Source organism: Mustela erminea, chromosome 1 (assembly GCF_009829155.1).
Source record: "Mustela erminea isolate mMusErm1 chromosome 1, mMusErm1.Pri, whole genome shotgun sequence".
Taxonomy (NCBI): domain Eukaryota; kingdom Metazoa; phylum Chordata; class Mammalia; order Carnivora; family Mustelidae; genus Mustela; species Mustela erminea.
Genome location: NC_045614.1, coordinates 159,664,564 through 159,677,068, shown reverse-complemented (window position 1 = coordinate 159,677,068; position 12,505 = coordinate 159,664,564). Strand labels below are relative to the sequence as shown.

The 12,505-nt window shown below is 42.1% G+C and overlaps 1 protein-coding gene across 24 annotated transcripts in view; it reads right to left on the bottom strand.

Moving 5' to 3' along the window:
* Positions 1 to 12,505, bottom strand: part of ZBTB20 (zinc finger and BTB domain containing 20) — a 785,951-nt gene that overhangs the window by 19,217 nt on the left and 754,229 nt on the right. The window lies entirely within an intron of this gene.

Here is a 12,505-nt window from a genome sequence, read left to right as displayed (position 1 = left end):
TTTTATTCATAGCAACAATATTCATAATTTTAAAAAAAACAAACTCCCTTCCTATTTATTACTTTAAATGTATATTTCTCAATCCACACCATGTTATGGAAAAACCCCTGGAAAATCCAATGAAGACCAAGATATCCACCAAACAGCTGCCGCCATGTTTTCCACTTGCGGGACAGACTCTAGGACACAGCCTGCTAGATAAAAGGGCGCTCACCCACTGCTTTCTGTATCTACACACTCTTCTTGTCACCTCCCACAATCTGTTTGAGGACTTTCTAAATTGGTGATATGTGACATGGGTCGTGTTCTGCATTTCCTGAAGCTTAATGAGGAAGGAATGTTCAAAAGGTCAGACATGGCAGCACTGACCTGGGAGACTGTGATATTCTAGGTGATCATATTTAGTGTTCAAACTGGGCACTTCTGAGAGTGAAAAGGAGCAATGTTAATAATTAGGTGAGGACAGCAGGAGTAAACGGGGAATGGGCTGTGTGATCACCCTAGGCGATTCCGTATCCTGTGCACTTGCTACAGGGAAGTATCAAAGGGCTCCCAGTAGGAAGGCAACAGTCAGCTATGGGGAAGCTGTCCGTAGCCTGACCCATCGTCACCCTTATACCCCAGGCTCTGAAGACAAGGGATAACAGTTACATTTGGATCACAGATTGAGAATTAAAATGAGTGGCTGTAACATGAAGGCTTAGGGCTTTCCTATTTTTCTGCCTCACTTCTCAAATGACTCTAAAGAATCCCTCTCTCCAAACGGTTCTTCATTTACAGTCCCCATTCTGGCCTTTGCAACTGAACAGTCAGCTTGAGAGAGGCGAAGTAAGTGGGCTTTCACAACCAGGCAGCCCAAACACTGATTGTTGGCCTATGGCTGGGATCCCCGTATCTTGTGAAGGGTAGCCCCCCAGAAGTAATGACCTGGGAAGATGGGAGGAATGACCACTTCCTTGGGCTCTTTCTCCTCTGCCCTAGAAGAGAGGTCCAGTTCAGGAAATTCTGAGCTCCACGACCTCTGCCTTGCTGCACTCGATCTCCTCATGCTGTCTGAGCTCAGTCGGTGTGAGAGCATCCTTTTATATATTCATTCATTTCCTTTGTTCCCATCTTTACATGTTGTTGGCCTCACATATATCCAGTTAACTTAATACATGCCTAGAGACTCTATGTTCACTTTCAGTTATAGGATTTGCACTGATTTTTACATAAGAGAGTTCCTTCTTGTTCTGACTTCCATTAGGTCTGTGAAGTGCCGAAAATAATGCACTGGGCTCCAATTTCAATTTTTTTCACTGTTGTAAAAACAAACTGTCTTTGCCAGATTAAAGAATCATGGTGAATCCTCTCTGATTGTGCTAATACCAAGTACAGCCTCAGAGGAAGGCCCCAATAACCCAGGAAGATGTTCAGGAATCAGTCAGCAGACCAAATTCTAAGTTCTTGCCGAGTACCCCCGTGCACAGAGAGCAGGATAACAACAAGAGCAAACATACCTTTTTTTTTTAACGCTTACTGGGTATTATGAGATTATTTCATTTAATCATCACAGCAACCCTTACCACGTGGGTAGTATTCTTATTTTTTTTTTTTTAAATTTTATTTACTTATTATTTGACAGAGAAAGAGAGAGAGCACAAGCAGGGGGAGCAGCAGAGGGAGAGGGAGGAGCAGGCTCCCCACTAAGCAGAGAGCCCGATGCGGGACTAGATACCAGGCCAGGACTCTGGGATCCCATTTTTCAAATGAGGAAACAGGCCATATATATGAAGAAGCTTGCTCAAAGTCACATAGGCAATGGGTAGCAGAGCTGGCATTTGAACTTGGGCAGGTCTGGCTCTCGAGTTTTCACTCTTACCTGCTTCACTGTATTGCATGCATTGCCCTAAATGAAGTCTGGCCCCTGGGTGTCCATACATCCACTCTAAGGCTGTGTGAAAGAGTCTGTTCAGTATGTTCTCCAGCTGCTTCTAGACCTACCCTTGAATTAGCATGGTGTTCATGTTTCTAGACCTTGGGACATAGTCTCAGTAAATCTAAAAGACATCTTTTTTTTTTTTTTTAAGTTTATAAATGAAACAACACAAGAGATAAAACAACTTGTCTTGACACTAAAACGTAGAGTTTTCTGGATATAGTTTTACTATCACTAAAGTCTTTTTATTTAAGTAAAACACTAAGCACTATAACTGGATGAGTCTGATAAAATAACCATCTCTGAGGAGGATGAATTTATTAAATGACTTTTTTCCCGCACAGGTGAAAAAACTCTTTAAACACACATTTGCTCTTAGCACCAGTCACAGCAATATCACTAGATTTGTCATGTATGATGAAAAGTTGTCTTGTTTCTGATAATTATGGGAAGAAACTACAACAAATATCCTAATAATTAATACCCATGTAGCATTTCACAGTGTACAAAACTCTTTCACATAAAACAACTTGGTCTTTCCTTAAAACCATCCTATATGTTCTTAGGACACGTCTTATTATTATTATTTGATGTAAGAAAAGGTTGAGGCTATCAAAGTGTTTAAGTGACTTACCCTAAGTTTTACAGAGCTAGTAAGAGGCAGGATTGGGATTAGAACCCACACTCCTGGATGCTTTTTATTTTTTTTTTTTCACTCAATAACATTGGATCACTGAGGAATGGAACTCAGATTGCCTGAGGCTCTAAGGCCATCCTAATCTTCAGGACATAGAAGAAAAGTGAAAAACACTGGGAGGGATGATGGAGGCTGCGTCCAAGAGGGAAAGGATCAACAGCAGAAGGTGTCCTCATACTATGCACACTCAGACACCCACGCACACACTCGCAGTCTCATGAGAAAAATTCAAAGTGCTTGTTTGACTGAACTGGCCGAGTCTATCTAACCAATCAGGTAACCCTATAGAGATAATCAGAAAAAACTGTGAAATGGTCTGAATTATGATTCCTGCAGCAATGTCTCCAAACGTCACTAAAAACCACAGAGAAAAAACTCAAACTTGCACACGTGTACAACCCGACCCGGCAAACCTAGCTGGATTTTTACAGACACAATTTTTAAACATCTCCCTGAGTATGCTGGCCCCACACCGCAGTGAGCAGCCATGAAAGGCTGAATGGGCTTTGCTGATACGGGTACAGATGCGATGGGGGACCCTGCCTCTCCATTCAGGCACGCCTCGTTCCTCCCGCACACAATGCTGAAGCAATTCTTTCCCAGGCTTTCTTTTATAGTTCACACTAATACAGTGGGAAAAAGTTTCTGCCACAGCAAGGCAATGTCCAGGCTTTTGTGAAGCAGGTCCTTTCATCCAATGGGCATTAATGTATAGATTCCAATGGAATAAATCTGAAATACTCTACTGTAGAAGATTTGTTCCCCATTGAAAACAAATCTTGATTAGATGGTTATTCAGGGACTGTATAGGAAGGAATGGTGTGAAAATGCTAACTCCATTCTTTCCTAGATTGGCACTGAATAGGCATTTGGGCTATTCAAAAAAAAAAAAAAAAAAAAAAGAAAGAAAGAAAAAGAAAGAAAGAAAGAAAAGAAAACACCAACCACACTCTCAACTCCACAAAACCATACAACTTTACAAAGATTATGTATATTTGGGGATACCACATCATCCCAAAAAAACCCCCACAGTGGTATGAACATAGAACCGATGGGATAAAATGAAAAGAGTGATAAAAATGATGCTCTGTGTGCTTAAAAATAATAACCAACCTTCTTTCCACTAGAGTAAAAATACAGAGTCAGCCTGAGATGGCATTCACTAGAAACACGCAAGGAATCCTACCACCGTGAGTGGTCCTGTATGCTGAATGACTGTGTTCTGTGAGCTAGCACAATAAGGACGGGGCTGCAGCAGGGTGAGGACTGAAGGGGAAATCGGCTCGTGGTGAAAGAGGTGATGGAGGGCCTGCTCTGCCTTGTAGGAACCCAGCTCCTGCCTGTCTCTTAAACCGCGGGTGTCCGGGGACAGGACTTAGCATGAGAATGAAAAACTGCTTGTGCGCGAGGGAAAATGAACAAGAAAGGAAACAGCAGGCAATACGATCTCCTTTAATTAGGTGTGAGATCCAGTCTTTTCTCAGCCCGGATATATAAAATGAGACCAGTGCAAGGGTGAGGTGCTACAGAGGCAGATGGGAATTTCAAGTCTCTGGGATTCGGGAGGGAACACAAGCTCTCAAATTAAAACCCACATGAATTTCGGTCAAGTCCACATGTCTAAGTCAAATGGCAGGGCCGGAAAGCCCTTGAGCTTTCAATCTGGGCCACCAGGCTCACATGAGGTAAGTGGGTCAGCTCATGAACTAGGGCTGGGGTGGCCAGGCCTCCACAGCCCAGTGTCTCACATCACACTCTATTCCACATTGCACGTTGGTACCTTTACCGTGTTGAGGTTGCCTTTTCATATATGAGGTGATTAGTGGTGGTCCTAAGCAACTTACCAAGTCGGTCATGCTAGGGAAAGACCCATCCCTCTCCTGAGAAAGCAGGATGCATGTGGTAACTCAGATTCCTTCCTCCCCAAATCTACATCTGTTACCACTGCCAGGGTGAAGACCTCAGTCACGTCCATGTCACCTCTGTGCTGGGGTGGGGGGCAACCACTGAGCCTCTGCGTGGCAGGAGGCTAGACCTCGCTTGCTCACCGTCTAAAGCACATGGGCCTACACAGGCTTTCTATCTTGCCGGCATCATCACAATCTCTGTGAGACAAGGAAAAGTGAAGGACTCCATAAAAACCTGCTTTTTGTTCCCTTTCCTGCTTCTATTCTTGCTAGGACCTGCACCCCTCCACTACACATGCCTTCATGTATGTCCCCTTTATAAGGGGCAAGGAGTTAATGATTTCTTTGGAGTCTCCCAGCACAACTTATAGCATCTAAGGAGTGACCAGGTGAGGCCATCATGTGCGTATTCCAGACCACTGACGCTAGACGTCTCGACACCAAGACCCCCTGGCTCCAGGAGTAAGTGACTTATGGTGGACACCAGGACTCTGTCTTTGTTCTGACCCATTCCTGGATGCCTGAGAGGACACGCACATCAGACCACAGTCGTCAGTAAAAACCCCCAGACCTCAAGCAATGGTGAGACTCCTTCCTTTCCTAAGTCTCCCAGACTTACCTGCACTCTCTCTATACCTTCAGTTAACTCTGCTTTCACCTCCTGCTGGCTTGCATTTGATTTCTATCCTGAGCATAGCCAGGGACCCTCTAGGCTGATCCTATGTGTCTGTCTCTGGACCCACAAACCCGCCTGAGGCATCATTTGGAAGGTGGCTGCGGGCACTGGGAAAATCACTTAAACAAGTGGAAGGTGGCAGGCAGGACAAGACTTCCTCTTACACCTAGTATAGCACAGCTCTCATTGCCACCGGAGATGGACCATGGGAGGGTCATCAACCTGCAGGAAGGAGAGCTGTACTGCCTTACGCACCCACTCCTGGGTGTAAAGGGGATGTTTGGGCTGTCTCCCTGTGGTGAGACTTGACCTCTATCGTCTAAGCCCAAGGTACAGGAACCATTAAAGGCTGTTTTCTTTTTTCCCCTTCTTTTCTTCCTAACCATTGGTAACAGAATTGTTCTCATAAAACATAATTGTTCAACTTTCAAGAAATTTGACTTTTAAACATATTTTCTGGAAGATACCACCTAGGAATGTTGGGAACGGTCTGTATATACTTTTGTAGTCACTGCTTATTATTTTAGGTGGACAGAAATAGTCAACTACCTAACTTGCTTCAAGTGTTTACAACACCATTCTATTTATGATCTCAGTACTATAGTTGGATATGTCTTTCCTACTCCTTGAACTTTCGTTCATACGTCTAAGGAATTTCCATTCATTTTGGAGTACAGTTAAATATTGGAAGGTCCTTAGGAAGTGTATGTGTGGGCTTTAGGGGTAACCCAATTTTTTCATGAATGGGCATGTTCCTACTTTCACAGGGATAAGGTCAGTGGCTTTCTTTAGAATCTCAAAGAGGTGTGTGTTCCTCCCCAAATTAAGACCTGCGAATCGAGAATCCAGTATCTCTCCTTAGGCTGCTCTCAACTACTCTGAGTAATCACAGCCTCTGAAACCGATGCTGCCTTCATCTGATGAAGCCCTCGGGCAGGCTGGGGCATCCCCTTTACTTAAGTTATGTGATCAACTCAACAGTCTTTGGCCAAGGTGGCGGCAGTTGCCTCTCTGAAGAGAATGACTTAAACATAAAAAGAGGATTGAAGGGGAAGAGAAAAAACAGAGAACAGGAATGAGAAAGTACTAATGCTAGCTGAGATCTGGAGGAAGGTCGCAGAGCTAGACAGTTTGACAGTTGCTGGGGCCAAACACAGTCTTTAAGCAGGTGGATCCCTTTCAAGGGTTAACACAAATCCACGGATGAACTAGGAAACATCCTTTAATGGTTTTTCACTGTGAAAAATGAGATACTGTGGTCTGAATAAGCATAAACTTAACCTGCACTTTTCTTCTTCTTTTCTTTTCTTTTTTTTTTTTTAAATATTTTATTTATTTATTTGACAGAGAGAAATCACAAGTAGACAGAGAGGCAGGCAGAGAGAGAGGAGGAAGCAGGCTCCCTGCTAAGCAGAGAGCCCGATGCGGGACTTGATCCCAGGACCCTGAGATCATGACCTGAGCCGAAGGCAGCGGCTTAACCCACTGAGCCACCCAGGCGCCCCTTTTCTTTTTTTTTAAGCTAATCTAGCCAACAAGTTAGACTTCACCTGTAAGTCTGTAGTATTTCAAACTGATGGTCAGCTTTTCTTTGTTTTTCTCTTTCCCTCTCTTCTTTCCTCCCTACCCTCTCGCCTCTCCCTCCCTCTCCCTTCCTTCCTTCTGCTGCACCATTAAGTTTTCCTCAACTTCAAGTACAGGGAACATGGGGGCAAAACTGCGAAGTAAGAACACATTGGCCCTGTGATCTTCAGGCCTATCCCCAAATCTGGACCAAGCCTCCATTCCTTCCTCTCTCTTCCCTCTACCAAAAAGTAAGAGTTTTACATTTTGTCTGCAGGATAGGAAGAGACTGATGATACTAGTGGGACTTTCAGGGCCAAAGGAAAAGTCCCAGGGCAGCCCTTTTACTTGGCTCTGAAGGCTTTCACAGTTTCCCTCAGACAGCCCAGGCCTTTGGTGTGCTTGACTCCACATTCATGCTGCTGTTACCTCCAAGAAGGGACTGAGAAATGCCTGATTATGCATCTAACATTACAAATATAATGGATTGATACATGAAGCTGTTTGGGTCATCTGAATTTTCACCAACTTATGAGTGAAACATTTACTGAGAATACCCTCGTGTAAATGGATCCATAAGGCCATAGGTGATCTGAAATCTCAAACAGCAGAAGAAATTCATCCATAAGGACCTTTGATATTTGAAACATACATTAATCAATCAGCTTCTCTCAGACCTCAGTGCCCAGGAAAAGTTGATTCTACTTTTATCTTTGTGGACCCTGTGAAAATCATACCTGTAGCTCAGAATCAAAATTCAGGTCGCATTTTCATATTTCACAATGATACAGGACCTCATGGTATGCTTTTCTAAGTAAAATTTACACCCAGCCTCATTTGAGTGTCAATTCCTTATTTTACTTCAGCACTGATTTCTTTTTTATAGTTATGTAAAAGTATATTTTCCTCCATATTTGCTAATGTACTGAGTATCCTTTTAAGCTAACTGAAATCCTTTTAGTTATCAGGTGAGGATATAATCAAACAATCAGGAAGTAACTGAACATCAACGTTATGGAACCCATTCTAAATGTAAGTTAAAACTTTGGCTTCAGGTTATTATCAAGCTACACACTTTATGAATTTCTATACTTTAAGCATCTGATTCCAGTGGCATAGAACACTGAATGTTCAAGCACCTTCTTTATTCTCTTGTAGTACAGCTTGTGAAAGCTAAGTTTTAACTCTGGGAACAAAGGCATTGGACAGCTATAATTCTAGACAACATTCTGAAAGACACCTATGCCCTCATTCCGAAGCTGAAACGAAATGGCTTCTTCTTGAGGAGGGAGGACCTGCTGGGACTAAGGAGGAAAGTCAGTGAAATCTGAGGTTGATGCCTTTAAATCCTCTTATATCATAAACCTTTCGAGACACCTTTTAGGAGTTTGATTTTTTTTTTTTTTATAAAGCTCTTTCCTTACAAATTTAGCTGCTGCCCTATTGTAACCTTTTCTTTTGTTCACTAAATCTGGGGAACAAAAACACAGAGATGCTGCATCCGTGGGTGGATAAAAAAATGAACAAAGGGATCTACTTAAAGTCGCAGTGAAAGTTTGCAGTTTGAACTTGGCTTTGGATAGGCCTTAAAGAAGAATCTTTATATTCAAATGCGCAGTTAATAAGTTAGGTCCTTTTTTTCTGCTTGAAAGGAAATTATACCTTTAAAAATTGTTTATATAAAAACCAGCATCTTCTTACTAATCTGTTCTTTTGATCTGTAGATCATCATATATTCATTTTAAAGGAAAAATAAAGTTTTATCTTTAGTGAGTTCAAAGATCCTGTGTAACTCCCAGGAAGGGCATTCCTTTGGAAAATATCAACTGGTGTTACAGTATAGTTCTGTAAGAAATGAATTTTTCAACTTTGGGGAAACTTTTATCTGAACTCCAACGAGTGAGAAAACAGAACCCCATCGTGTCATTTTAAGAAGCTGTTTTACTAAAATAATCACAGAGCTTTCCCCCAAGCCACAGAGCTTCCTTTGGTCCTCAGTTGTTGCAATATTTTGAAACTGCTTTTGAAGCAGATCTCGAGAGTTACGCTCAAGTGTTCTCTTCACTTATGTCTTCCTAGAAAAAATAAGTTCCTTCCGATGTGACACCTGGTTTTCAAGCACAGTTTGTCGGTAGAAGGGGGCTATGCTATTTCTCCACAGAGGGTGTGGGCTTAAGCCATGATAGATGGTTTTACTGAAAAAATGAAGGCCTTCTATCTCAAAGCAACAAGAAAAAGCCAGGGGAAAAGGTAAATTTGTTTTGCTGGATTATGAGTTAAGTGAGAGGCACAGAGGTGGTTTGATGTGGGCTAGTTTAAGACAAGTAGCTGAAACTACATCTCAACAGCCCACCTAGGGTGATCCATTATAAAACCAGGCTCAGGATTTCCTTAAGAAAGAATAACACGTAAGTCCTTTTGGCTCATGCTAAGATGAAGAAGATCCTAGATAAATGTTGGAACTCAAAACCTTGGGAGACACTGGTAAGTAAATGAAGTAGAAGGCATACTTCATAATTATTCTAATAAGGAATAAGATATTTAATTTTTATTGTATTCTTATATGTCCTTTCATATAATATTTTTATATTATTTACATGTCATAAGAGCAAGGATATTAAGCTGTTAAGAGAGTCTTCTCTAGCTATAGGTAACATTTTAATGATCTCATCTTACTTCACTCGTTTGATCTTATTTTCTCACTTTCCCAAATAAAATCTCTGCCCCAATATAAGAAGTCGGACATTTTGCCATCCTTTGCATGTACTGCATTTGTTCTTAATTCTCTTCTTCTGCTGAATTTGTCCTGAGTACTGAAATAATTGGGCTTTCCCTACTTACTGAACCTTATGCACCACTGAAAATCCTATTCAAAGTTCTTCTTTCTCTGTGGAGCCTTTGATTGCTGGAGTCCATCCTGAGTTCTCGCTTTCCTTAGTGCCAACCGGTTGGTGAGGTAAGAGAGTGAAACATTAATTTCTGTTTTGGTCTCCCCCAGCCCCTACTAAACGAGAAAACTTTCCTAACAATAAGGCAATTAAGAAAGGGTAAGCTTGTACACAGTTCTGGGCTCCCTTGCCTCAGAGTCCAAATCAGAAGTTAAGCCTTCGAGACAAAGCTGTAAGACAGAGGGCTTTGTTTTTGGAATCTAGGCCCTCTAAGGACAATTAAGCTAGGCCCTTTCTAGGGTGAAGAGGGTGGGGCTGGTGCTTTGGAATTACACTGAGGTGGACCGACTCCCAGCTTTCCTCAGGCTAGTTCTTTACCGAGCTATAACTACAGCTACAACTGCAAATTACTGGACCCTTCACACTGCCCAACACGTTTCCTTACATTGAGGAGGTCCTAACTGAGTATTTGTCAGGGCAGGTCTCCACTGAACTTCCCAAACATGCTGCCAGTGTAGCTGGGAACTTCCGGTGGCACCTCTTCTCTGAGGTATGTCTGTATGTGATAGTCCTGGGGGGTCTTTTCTTTCTGTCTCTGCAGTTTTGTGTGATGCTCTTCCCCCTCTCCTTTACTATCTACTACCTCTCCTCAAGGAATAGTCATAGTTCTATTTTCAGCATGAATTTGAGGTCTAAGGCATTTGGTTTTTCAGGTGTTCACTAAGTTTCTCACATTCTGTGCCCATTCACTTACGGTTTCTGATACAGGCCTTAGTGTCCCCACTCCTGGATTCCATTTCTGCCCAAGAGGCAGCTCATTAGGTTTTCCTGTCCTCTGAGGAGTCAGTGGAGCTCAAAGCAGAGCCAATACCTTACAACCCAGAGTACGAAGAGACAACTAAGCTCTGAAGGGATATAAAAATGATCAGACCAAACCCCCACCGCTCTTAGCTTCCCTAAGTTAAACTGCTTGCTCACACATATTACAGAGATATCTATCAATCAGCTTTGATAACTGGGTATTATGTTTGCATCAACAGTGTCGGAGGGAGATTGTTTAGAATATTTTCACTTGGTGGCCACTGGGTGTCCTCATTTACAAAGTAAATAAGTAAATACACGCTTTTTATTGTAGGTCACCAGAGGGAATAAAAGACAGTGGGTTTCTCTTTGGCCTTTCACATAATGGATAGAAATTTACTACGGAACTTGGAGCCAGGTCAGATATTGGTAGTTTGTAAATGCTCAGGTAAAATTGGTAAGGTTTATAACCAAAGTAACTGCAGGTTCTAGACAGAATTTGCAAGGCCATTTCCTCAACAGAGGGGACTGTGATCCAGCTATTAGAACGAGCTCTTATTTGTTTGAAAATTGGCATGGGATTTTGACTATCTGTGTGGAGAGCCTGGAGAGAGGAGCAGAGAAGGTCTTAATTTAATCTTTAAAAGAAAAGAGAACACCAAATATCTCCATGGGATATTTGTTAGATTCTGTTTTTATCTCAACTTCTCTGAAAACCAATTAAAAATAATAATGAGAAAGATAAAATATGTCCTTTTCCTGGAAACCTACAATAATGAGGAAAAACAGTACATTGAACAGGGTCACCTAATGATTAGGAATCATTTCAAATTTAAAGACAAAGATTTAAATTATTTCTTCGTCGGCCAGTTATCACACCTGTAAAATGAAGATGCCTTTGCTTCACTGGGATGTGGTAGGGGAACAAAATATGGAGGCATGTAGGGTTCCTAGGAAAAGAAACTATACCTGATAGATTTTAGGGCAGTACTAATATTCTAACTGTCCTTGAGTGACATCGTGTGTCTCGTCCCTGATGGCAGAAGGCAGCAAATCAAGGCTAGAGCACACGTAGCCAACAAACGTTTACTGACTCAACCACTCTAAGGCACCAGAGTGACCCTGTTCGGCCATTACTTTGTGCTCTGTAAAGGGATATGTGCATGCCTAGGATTGTCAATGCTTCTAAACTTCTATTAATATAGCCCTCATTAGATTCTTTCCCTGCAAGGCCAAAAGGATTTCCATCTCCCTACCCTGTAAATTTCTTGAGATATAGACACTGCTGCTAAACATGTAACAATACTTGCCTTCCGCTACTTGCCTTCCCCTGTTGGACGTAATCAACTAGCTAACCTTTTTCAAAAGTACAGTGAACTCTGCTGCAATCATTTTCTCCTCAAGTGTATAGCCTCAGCTTAATTATTATTCTCTGGCATGTCGTTTTAGTGTATAAATCATCCATACGATTCTGTGCCATCACCAACAATTCATACAGATAAGATCAGGGAGACTAGGAAGCCCTGTGAGCTCTTCACTGCCTTTCAGAGGTCTTATTGGCTTTACTTTATAGCTTTTTTCTGTTTTTAAAAGACCACCTGCCCATGCCTCTCATACAGCTGTCTGTAACTCTCCATCAACCGTTTAAATGTTCAACAATGCACAACAGCCAGGCTACTTGCACCCCGAGATTCTACTGAAGGATCACAATGGACGCTGAGTGTATGGAGAAGTATCCCATTTCTTCTAAAGATTCTTAAATTCCTGGGATTTCTAGCATTTTCCAACTCTTTAATTAGTAGATTCATTTTTGAACCACCGTAACCCCAAAGACACATATCCGCAAAGCCCTCCTGATCGTGTTTTCCCCTACGCCTTTACTCCTTTCAGTTTCCCCAGTTTGCTCCTTTAATTTCACTTTCAAAATTTCTTGAGGCTCAGTGGCTGAACACCACACAGCTCAGGTTTTATCTGATGTACCGGCGCCTGGTGTGGTCTAAGGCTCACCGGTGTTTTTGTTCTTGAAGTATAAGACTGAAGTTCTGAAACCTAGAC